The sequence below is a fragment of the Aythya ferina genome (assembly GCF_964211825.1).
Source record: "Aythya ferina genome assembly, chromosome: 25".
Lineage (NCBI taxonomy): Eukaryota > Metazoa > Chordata > Aves > Anseriformes > Anatidae > Aythya > Aythya ferina.
The window spans coordinates 1633515-1641965 of NC_140323.1; positions in this window are offsets into that span (position 1 = coordinate 1633515).

An 8451-nucleotide genomic window follows, 5' to 3' on the forward strand; every position below is an offset into this window, starting at 1 on the left:
TACCTTTGGGGATTCCCAGACTTTGCATTTGTGTTAGCTAGCGGTGGAGGCATTCAGCAGGCAGCGGTTTGTGATGGTTTCACACCAGGATCATCTGCAAAACCAGCTCCCTTTCCAGAGCCCGTGGTGCTGAGCGGGACCAGGAGCTGCCTGGGGTAGCGCCTGGAGGCAGCATCAGAAGCTGCCTTAATTAGAGGCCATGCCAGGGCTAATTAGCCATGCTTCAGAAAGAGTAGAGGAAGAGTAAATGATTTGTCAAAGGTGCGTGAGCCCGAGGTGTCCATCCTGCTGCCTTGGCCCTGCCAGCCCCTGGCTCAATGCTGAATTCGCACACTGGCGGCATTTTCTTTGTGTGCTAGGGATGTGTAAGGCCAAAAGCCCCGATGGCGGGGGGGGGAGGAAGGGAATAAGGAACCCGTTGTGCTGCGGGGAGAGCAGGGCGGCAGCAGGGCTGCAGCCGGCAGCTGCTCACGGGGCTGCGGCTGGAGGCTGAGCCACAAAGGACAAATTCACGGGGCCGAGCGTGGCTCTGCGGCCCAGCACACTGCGAGCATTATGGGGCCGGGTGGGCAGCCTCCCACCCGCTCCCCATCAAAGTACTGCTTTGAGCCGAGCCCTGGCTCAGAAAGGGAGGAGGAGGAGGCACTGGGAAGTGTTTCCAAAGTTTCTCTGCCAAGGAGCAGGCTAGGGGAGCAGCGCAGCAGGGGACGGGCACCCGGTGCTGCCAGGGCCCAGCACTGCTCGCAGGGTGCCAACGGAGCCTCCTGGATTCATTTCCGTGGTGCCCTCCCTGCTTTGCAGCCCAGGAACCTGAAAAGCCCTGGGTGTCACTCAGGATGGCCACACAGAGAGCAATAGGTGCCTCGATCCGAGCTCCTCTCAGCCGAGCAAAGCTGACAATAATTTTACTTCTCTCCCCAAGTGTTTTACATATAAATCAGGCTTCTTGTATCCCATTTGGAGTGAACGGTGGTGGAGCTGAGTGGAAGCAAGCAGCGCTGTGGCTCTGCTGCCCTTTGCTACCTGGGTTGTTACAAATCATCAGACAAATTAACTTCAGCTGGGCTATGCCTTCACTCCACCTTCCCCACGGCCAGTGTGTGGATGTAACACTTTCGGGGCCGTAGATAACCAGTACCCTACTACAGGTTTTCATTTAGCTTTGGAAATAAGCAGTGTCAAGCTGCCGTGTCAGTGTGGCTTAAATTCACAGCAGAAGTCATTTGGTTGGAAGCACTGTATATTATTAAATATGACTGCACAGGAGCCCCTGTGGGATAATCCTTTATGATAAATGATGTTGGAAATGAGGGAGACCCGATATTGGCCATCTCGCATACCAGTCACAGTTAATCTGCAGGAATGGTAAAAGACACGGCATAATCACGGATATGTGGAGCAAAGGGCAAAGGCTGGGCTTTGACAAAGCGACAGCTAAATCTGAGATGCAGTCAGCCCTGAGTGCACTGCAAACAGACGGAGCGGGAGCATCCTCCTTCAGCACAGGAAAGGCAGCACGTGCATGCCCACAGGTTTCTCTCCAGTAACATGCACCTTGCTCAGCTGACTCTCGGTATTGTCTAGTGCCAAAGAACCAGAAATCTGCAGAAATAAAGAGATTAAAAGGCGAACAGAAGCCTCTTGCTTTCTGAAGTCCCATTAGAAACGTCCATGAATGTCAATGGGAACAACAGCCAGCATCCCTCTTCTGCAGGACTCTAACACGGGGAGATATTTATTTGTCCTGTCAGGGAATCAGACGCTGTAATTGAGCAAACGATAATACATGTTTGACTGGCCTCGGAGTGAAGTTTTCTGCTCTAAATGCATCGATTTGGGGCTGACATAAAAAGCCATTAAGGCCCTGATGCACTGCGAGGACAAGTGAGCCTGGCAGCTCCCAGCCATGAGTTTGCAGCCCTGGAAAGAAAGAGCATGGCGTGGACTGTCCCTCTGCAGCTTTTGGCTGTTGTGGGACTGGGCACAGGGCGCTGCCCTTTGTTCTGTGCCCAACACGTTGCCATTGTCTGGTGAGCAGATCACAGGCGGCTTTGGTCCTCTCCCTCTGAAACAATCGCATTTAGGGCTTGACCGAGAAGCATTCGGCATGAGATTAGCTTCCCGGCGCGGGGCCAGGACTGGAGCAATAATTGAATAAGCGCGAGGCAGCGCCTGAGGCACGCAGGGATGAGTCAGGGCAGCTGGCAGCGGAGCCGCTGCCCATGGGCAGCAGGAAAAAGCTCCTGGGGGCTCCTCCCGGCCCCTCCGCTGCCCTCCTGGAGCCTCTGGGCACAGCCCCGTGCCCACAGCCCCTGTCACAGCCCTGCACCACCCCAAACTCCCCGCTCAGCATCAGGCACCCATCTGTGGCTGCGCTGCGCCCTGCCCGTGTGTTCTCCCCCAGAAAATGCTAATTGGCATGCTGCTGTTGTGCTGAGTGGCACGTTCCTAATAGGATTCGGGATCTGCTGCTGCTTTCTCGCTCCGCGTCTGTTGGATTTCCCGCTTCCTTTAATATTTTTTTTTCACTCCGTTTGGTTGCTGCTTTCAGTGCAGGCTGCTCTGTGGAAAATAGAAGAAATCAAGGGTTTATTTTTAGAAGCTGCAAAAGGAATTCAACCCAAGGCAAATGCAATTACTTCAGGTTGCTAGCAGGCTTCTGAGAAGCAAGAAAAATCTTCTCAAGAGCAACTGGCCTAAAATGCCATGAAGGCATCATGCAAGGAGAGCTTCACTTAACCATTTGAGGAGTGCATTTAGTTGCACGGGGCCAAGCAGCGAGGGATGTGGTGCTGCCTGCTCCCAGCACTCCAGCACAGCACAGAGCCATGCCCACGGCACGCCCCGGCCATGCCCCCACCTCCTGGATGCTATTCCTGGACTACTTTTAGGGCATTTGTTGCCCAAAGCGGCTGCTGGGTTGTTTCTGGAGACCTCACGGCTGGAGAAGGAGGAGAAGGGGTGGGAGAGCGGTTCCTCATTTGAGAGCTTTCACTCTATAATTAAGCTGAACAAGAGACTCTGAGCTAAATCTCTGTTCCTCTCGCTCTGCCTGAGCAAACACAAAGAGGAGAAAAGGACTGAACCAGACAATTAAAACAAGAAATAAAATTGCACAGAGGGGTCTGTGGAATGATTTTTCCTTGACACGCTCGCCCCCAACAAGTGCCACATGCCCTGTGCATAAATAGCAGCTGCCCAGACTTGCTTAATCATCCCATTGTTGCTTTATAATATTAATTAAACATTCCTCTGGGATTGTTCGCATCCTAATTAAATCACGAACTTACAAAAGCGGGTGAAGAAACCAGACAAGTGTATGCTGGGGGATGCACAGCCCAATTTCGCTAAACTGCGTGCAATCATCTTCCAAAAAACCACACTGACGGAGGGCGGGCGGTTGGAAGCATTTCTCGCGGGGCTGGGGGCTCTGATTAACGGTCGGGGGCTCTGATAACAGCCGGGGGCTCTGATTAATGGCCCTCGGGGCTCAGCAGCGGCCGCTTGCTGCGGAGCACTCGGAGCGGGAGCCTGGGGGGTGCAGGCAGGGGCGAGCTCCCCGCCGGCGAGGCACGAGCGTCGTCCTTGGCCGATATCAAAGGGACAATTAATGCGCAGCTGCTCGGCGAGGGGCGGGGGAGGCGAGGGGCTGCGCTCAGTGCCCCACAGGCAGCAGCTGGGCTGCACGACCCCAGCCCCGGGTACAGGCGAGGAATCCCCCAAACCCCACTGGGGCTGCAGGGATGGCTGGCAGCGTGCGAGCATGGAGATGCACAGAAGTGGAGCCGCATCGAGACACGCGGGGGATAACGTCTGATCTCAGGGCGATCCCAGCCTCGCTGGTGTGTCCTGCACCAGCACAGGAGCAGCAGCAAGTCCCAGCCTCCCACGGAGGGCCCCGTGCCCCCTCTGCGCTCGCGCCGTGCTCGGCCTCCCCAGCTTCTTCTTTCATGTCGGAAAAAGAGTTGAGCACATTGTTCCCAGCCAAGACTCATGCGCCCTGCAGGGATGTGCTGTGAATAACGTCCCAAATTATATGAGTAATTAAAATCAATGAGTGGGTATCCTGTTAAATAACGTAATTAGATGAGCATGGCGAGCAAGACGAGTGTAAGAGCGTTTTTGTTCTCCTCCTGCTGATAGCTTCCAACTCCTTCCCCGTTGTCTCCTCCCCGGGAGATGCAGCAGGCATCACGCGTGGCCGTGCCTGGCTGCACGTTCCCCTTGCGGAGGTTCTTGTGGGGTCTCCACAGCCCCATCCTGCTCTCTTTTGTGCTGCCACCACACATGGGGTGATCTCTGGACTCAGCCTCCATCCTGGACAGGACCACAGGGGCGAGCAGGCTCTGTCCTGGAGCCATGCAACCTGCATCGGGTACCAGGCTGGGCACGGTTACACTGCAGGTCTGAATGGGAAACCCAGTCCTGAGCAGAGGTGCTGTGTGAGCGTGGCTTGGTTGCTGTGCTGAGATCAGGATTTACCCCTGATTTATCTCCCCGGTGCTGTGGTTAACCATTCCCACGCTGTGATATTTTCTGTAGCCCCTTTGTTGCTTGAAACACAGAGGTGACTTGCTTTCATCTCTCCTGCTTGAGAGGGATTTAATAGTAGCTAGGAAGTAAAAACATTTCTTATGAAAATGCAATTGACTATCCACGTTAATTTCAGACAGAAGCAAACGAAAATACATCTCATGCAACAGCTCCAACAACTGAAGTGTAAATGAAGAGCCCCACAGGGTGGAAACGAGAATTAATTTCTATGTGCATAATGAATTGTCTCAGCATTTCAACCCCGCCACTGTGGATGAGGTACAGCCGTAAGCAAACATCTCGAATTCTGGGCGTTTTTCCCCTTCTTGAAGCAACGATTTGGGGCAGGAGGGGTGTGAGGGGCAGCGCGAGCTCGGAGCCCACCCGGGCACCCAGCAGTGCCCAGGGGTTGGGGCTGCAGAGGCCTGGTTTGCCCTCACCACGCTCGGATTTCCAGCTCCCCAAGAACTTTGAGGATCCCGCACTCCCCTCCCTGTTGCAGCCCCATCCCCTTGCACCGTTCCCATCCCTGTCGCCGTCCCCATTCCTGCCAGGGGACCCCCTCCCTGCCTCAGTAGAGCCCCGCTCCCAGCCCCAGTGCTCAGAGAGGGGCTGGGGCCACCAATTAACGGGAGTGCCGAGATTAATTAGTGTTGGTGTAATGCTCTGGAACCAAAGGGCTCAGTAAACATATGCCTACACTTACAAAGCCGCTGTAGGTTTAATTTGTTCTCTTAATTTCAGAGGACACTAAATTAGGAATCCAAGTGCTGAGGGTCCTTTTTGTTCCATTTCTGCTTGTTCCAGGGCAGGGACCGAAGGCTCAGTCCATTAAGAGATGCAAGTGGACAGATCTTTCTGCGTGGTGTGCTGTTAACTCCAAGGGACTCTGGTCAGGGTAGAGGCATCTGGCCAGATGGCTCTCATTGCAGGGCTGGGATCTAAATTATTAATTTATAGTATCGTGTTCATGACTTTGTGTATCCCAAAGGAAGCACTGAAAAGTCCTTAAGTTGGTGCTTATTTTTTCCAGCTGCAGCGTGCAGGGAGCTGCGAGTCTGTGCATTCTGTTTTATTTTAAGCTTGTTTGTGATTTTCCAAGGTAGTGAAATGTTGCAAAGACGTGTCACATCTAATTGCACTTGTCACATTAAATCATATTATGGCAAAAAACCTGAACCCCTGCTGGGAACATAATCCCCTCTGGTAGGGATACGGGGAAATTTACCTTTGACATGCTGCAGGAGTGACAGGTTGTTCCAGACCCGATTTAGACTCAAACAGGAGGGGCATGCATACAGCACCAGGCCCGCCCTGCAGCACTTCATGGTGCTGGGAATGCATTTGCAGCCCAGGCCTGCGAAATGTGCTGCTGCCCAGTGAGGAGCTTGGCACTGAGATGGCCGATTGATGCTCATCTGCCTGGCAAGTGCCACCCACGGATCTGGCAAGGCAGAGCGGAGTTTACCACGAAATCTGGGCACGTAGGGCTGCCTGGCACCAGTAAGGCTTGCTGCTTCACGGGCAGGGTGAGGGAGTTTTGTCCTGTTCATTTCAGGGTAATTTAGAGGGCCCATAAAAGCCCTGCAGAAGGAAAAGTTTTGCTTGACTTCTCCTGGCAATATCTCTTATCTCCAGTGAATTTCCTGAGTCCGTTTCCAGCTGCAGGTGGAGTGTTTGTTCCCGTTCATCTTAGGAGACACCTTAAAAAGGCAAACAAGATACCTGTTCTGTGGAAAGCTCAGCAAATCCCAGTAACGGCATCACCAACATTGAGTGATGAGTGTTTGAAAACCAGGTAAGCAGTAAGCAGAAAGATTCCCTCTTGAATCCTTTTCAGTCAGAGGACGTGATCAGTCCTTACAAGCACAGCTCGATTCAGGGAGCAGGAAGCTTGGTACAAAACCGACCGCGACTCGTTTCCACACAATTAGCATGAGTGCATTCAGACCAGGCAGCTGCACGCATAAATGCCTGGCGAGCTGCCTTTGGGTGCAAACTCTCAGTAATTGGTCTGGAACGGAATGAAAAAGGGAGAGCGGGGAGAGTCGGAGCAGGTAGCTGGGGAGAGCTGCAGCCGGGCAGCGCTCCCCTCAGCCTCCTGCCCTGGCTGCCACAAGAGCCCACAGCATGGCCTGGGTGAGTGGTGGCCGGGCATGGGGCTCAGGGCTCATCCCTTGCTGTGTTCCCACACTGCCAGCACACCCTGCTGCTGGAACCGCTGCCAGGACATCAGATTAATTGGAGTCTCTTCCTGCAGCCCTTCAGACGGGGCCTGGTGCTGCAACGCCCTCAGCCCAGGCCGGAGGTGACGGGCGCTGTGCAGCCCTCCTGACACCCGGCCAGTCCTCTCGGGAGATTTTTCAGTCCCAAAGGGTTGTTACAGACCAGAGAGCACACAAAACGCAGGAGAGACCCCTTGTTTATACTAACTAGGCAAGGAGAGTTGCTGTTTGCATATCCATTTAAGAATAAAGCAATTGCTTCTTGGGGCACCGGCTGATCTCAGGCCCGGTGTCGCCTCCTGGCACTCACCTCCGCTCGCGACGCCTTCGGAGGCTCAGCTCCAGGTTTCACCTCCACAGAGGCTGTCATGGGCAGAGCAAAGGGACTAATTAAACCTGACAGAATGTCACGTTCGTTATCTCCAGGTTCGAAATGTCACATCGCTAACGCCAGCCTGATGGTGTGAATGCAGCGAAGCCCTCTGGGATGGGTCCAGCCCGAATTGCTGGCTCAGTCCGCTAATGAGGGAGCAGATCTGCCCGCTAATTGCCCAGACAGTGGGACCCCCGCACCCCCAGCTCCCACAGCAGCATCTCCAGAGGTGGCACAGACAGACCAGAGCTGGGTGATGGAGCTGAAGTTACCCCTGATGCCCAGCCCTGTGCCCTGCTCAGGAGCTCCTCTGTGCCTCGAGGCAGCAGTACCAGGGATGGGCAGCGGGACCTGGCTTGGCCCCACAGGAGGTGGCAGCCTGTGGGCATCAGCACCCAGCTACCGCTCTCCCCCCTGCTCCCACACCAGGGCTGTGGCCTCATCCAGCCCCTTCCCCGTCCCCACCAGGACCGTGTCCTGTCTCCTGTGCTGTGTAAAGCCTGCTTGAAAGTGTTTTTCTGATTTAGCCTCCAGACTGCCCAAGGTGAAGACCAGAGGAGGGTCAGGAGTTTCATCTTCCCGGGATATTGATTTCTCCCTTTCTCTTCCCTGCTTGGCGAAAACCAAGAAACTTGAGCCAGTTCAGAGGCTTTGCTCAGTGTGGCTATTATAGGAAATGCACCTGAAAAACATGCACTGAGACCTCACTGGGGACTGCGAGCTCACAGCCGGGCAGTGAATGAATCCCCCAAGGCGAACGAGAAGGCTTGAGGAGCCACCTCCAGCAGGGAGGCTGCAGCTCGGGTAAAGCCATCTCTGGGGCAGCAGAGCAAAGCCGAGCTGGGCTAGCAGAGCTCCCAGCAGTGTCACAGCCCGGCTTCGGCTGACACAAATAATTGCAGAAACTGTTTTTTGTTTATTCTGTAAAATCAGCATATGAGACTGCTTGCCAGCTGGAAGAGGGTACGATTTCTTGATTAGAAATGCCACGTGGATACAATTGGACTTGAACAAAAGGAAAGAGAAACATACCCTCCTTCTGCAGAGACAGGGATGTTGAAGAGAGAGGCATGGTTCGGTTCTTGGATTCTTTGGTTCTTCTACTTCCTGTAGAAGAGATTCTGCTGCTGATTAATAATATGACAAAGGTGATGGGGAAAATGTTGGCGTGAATAAACAGCGGTGGGCTTTGAACAAAATGGGTCTTATTTCAGCAATGATACGGCAATTGGCTTCTCTCCTGCCAGACTCAGTATGAGGGGAATTGAGGGGAAATTGTTAAATTTGCTCAGTTTCCAGTCAGAAGGCCTTTCCGGTTAG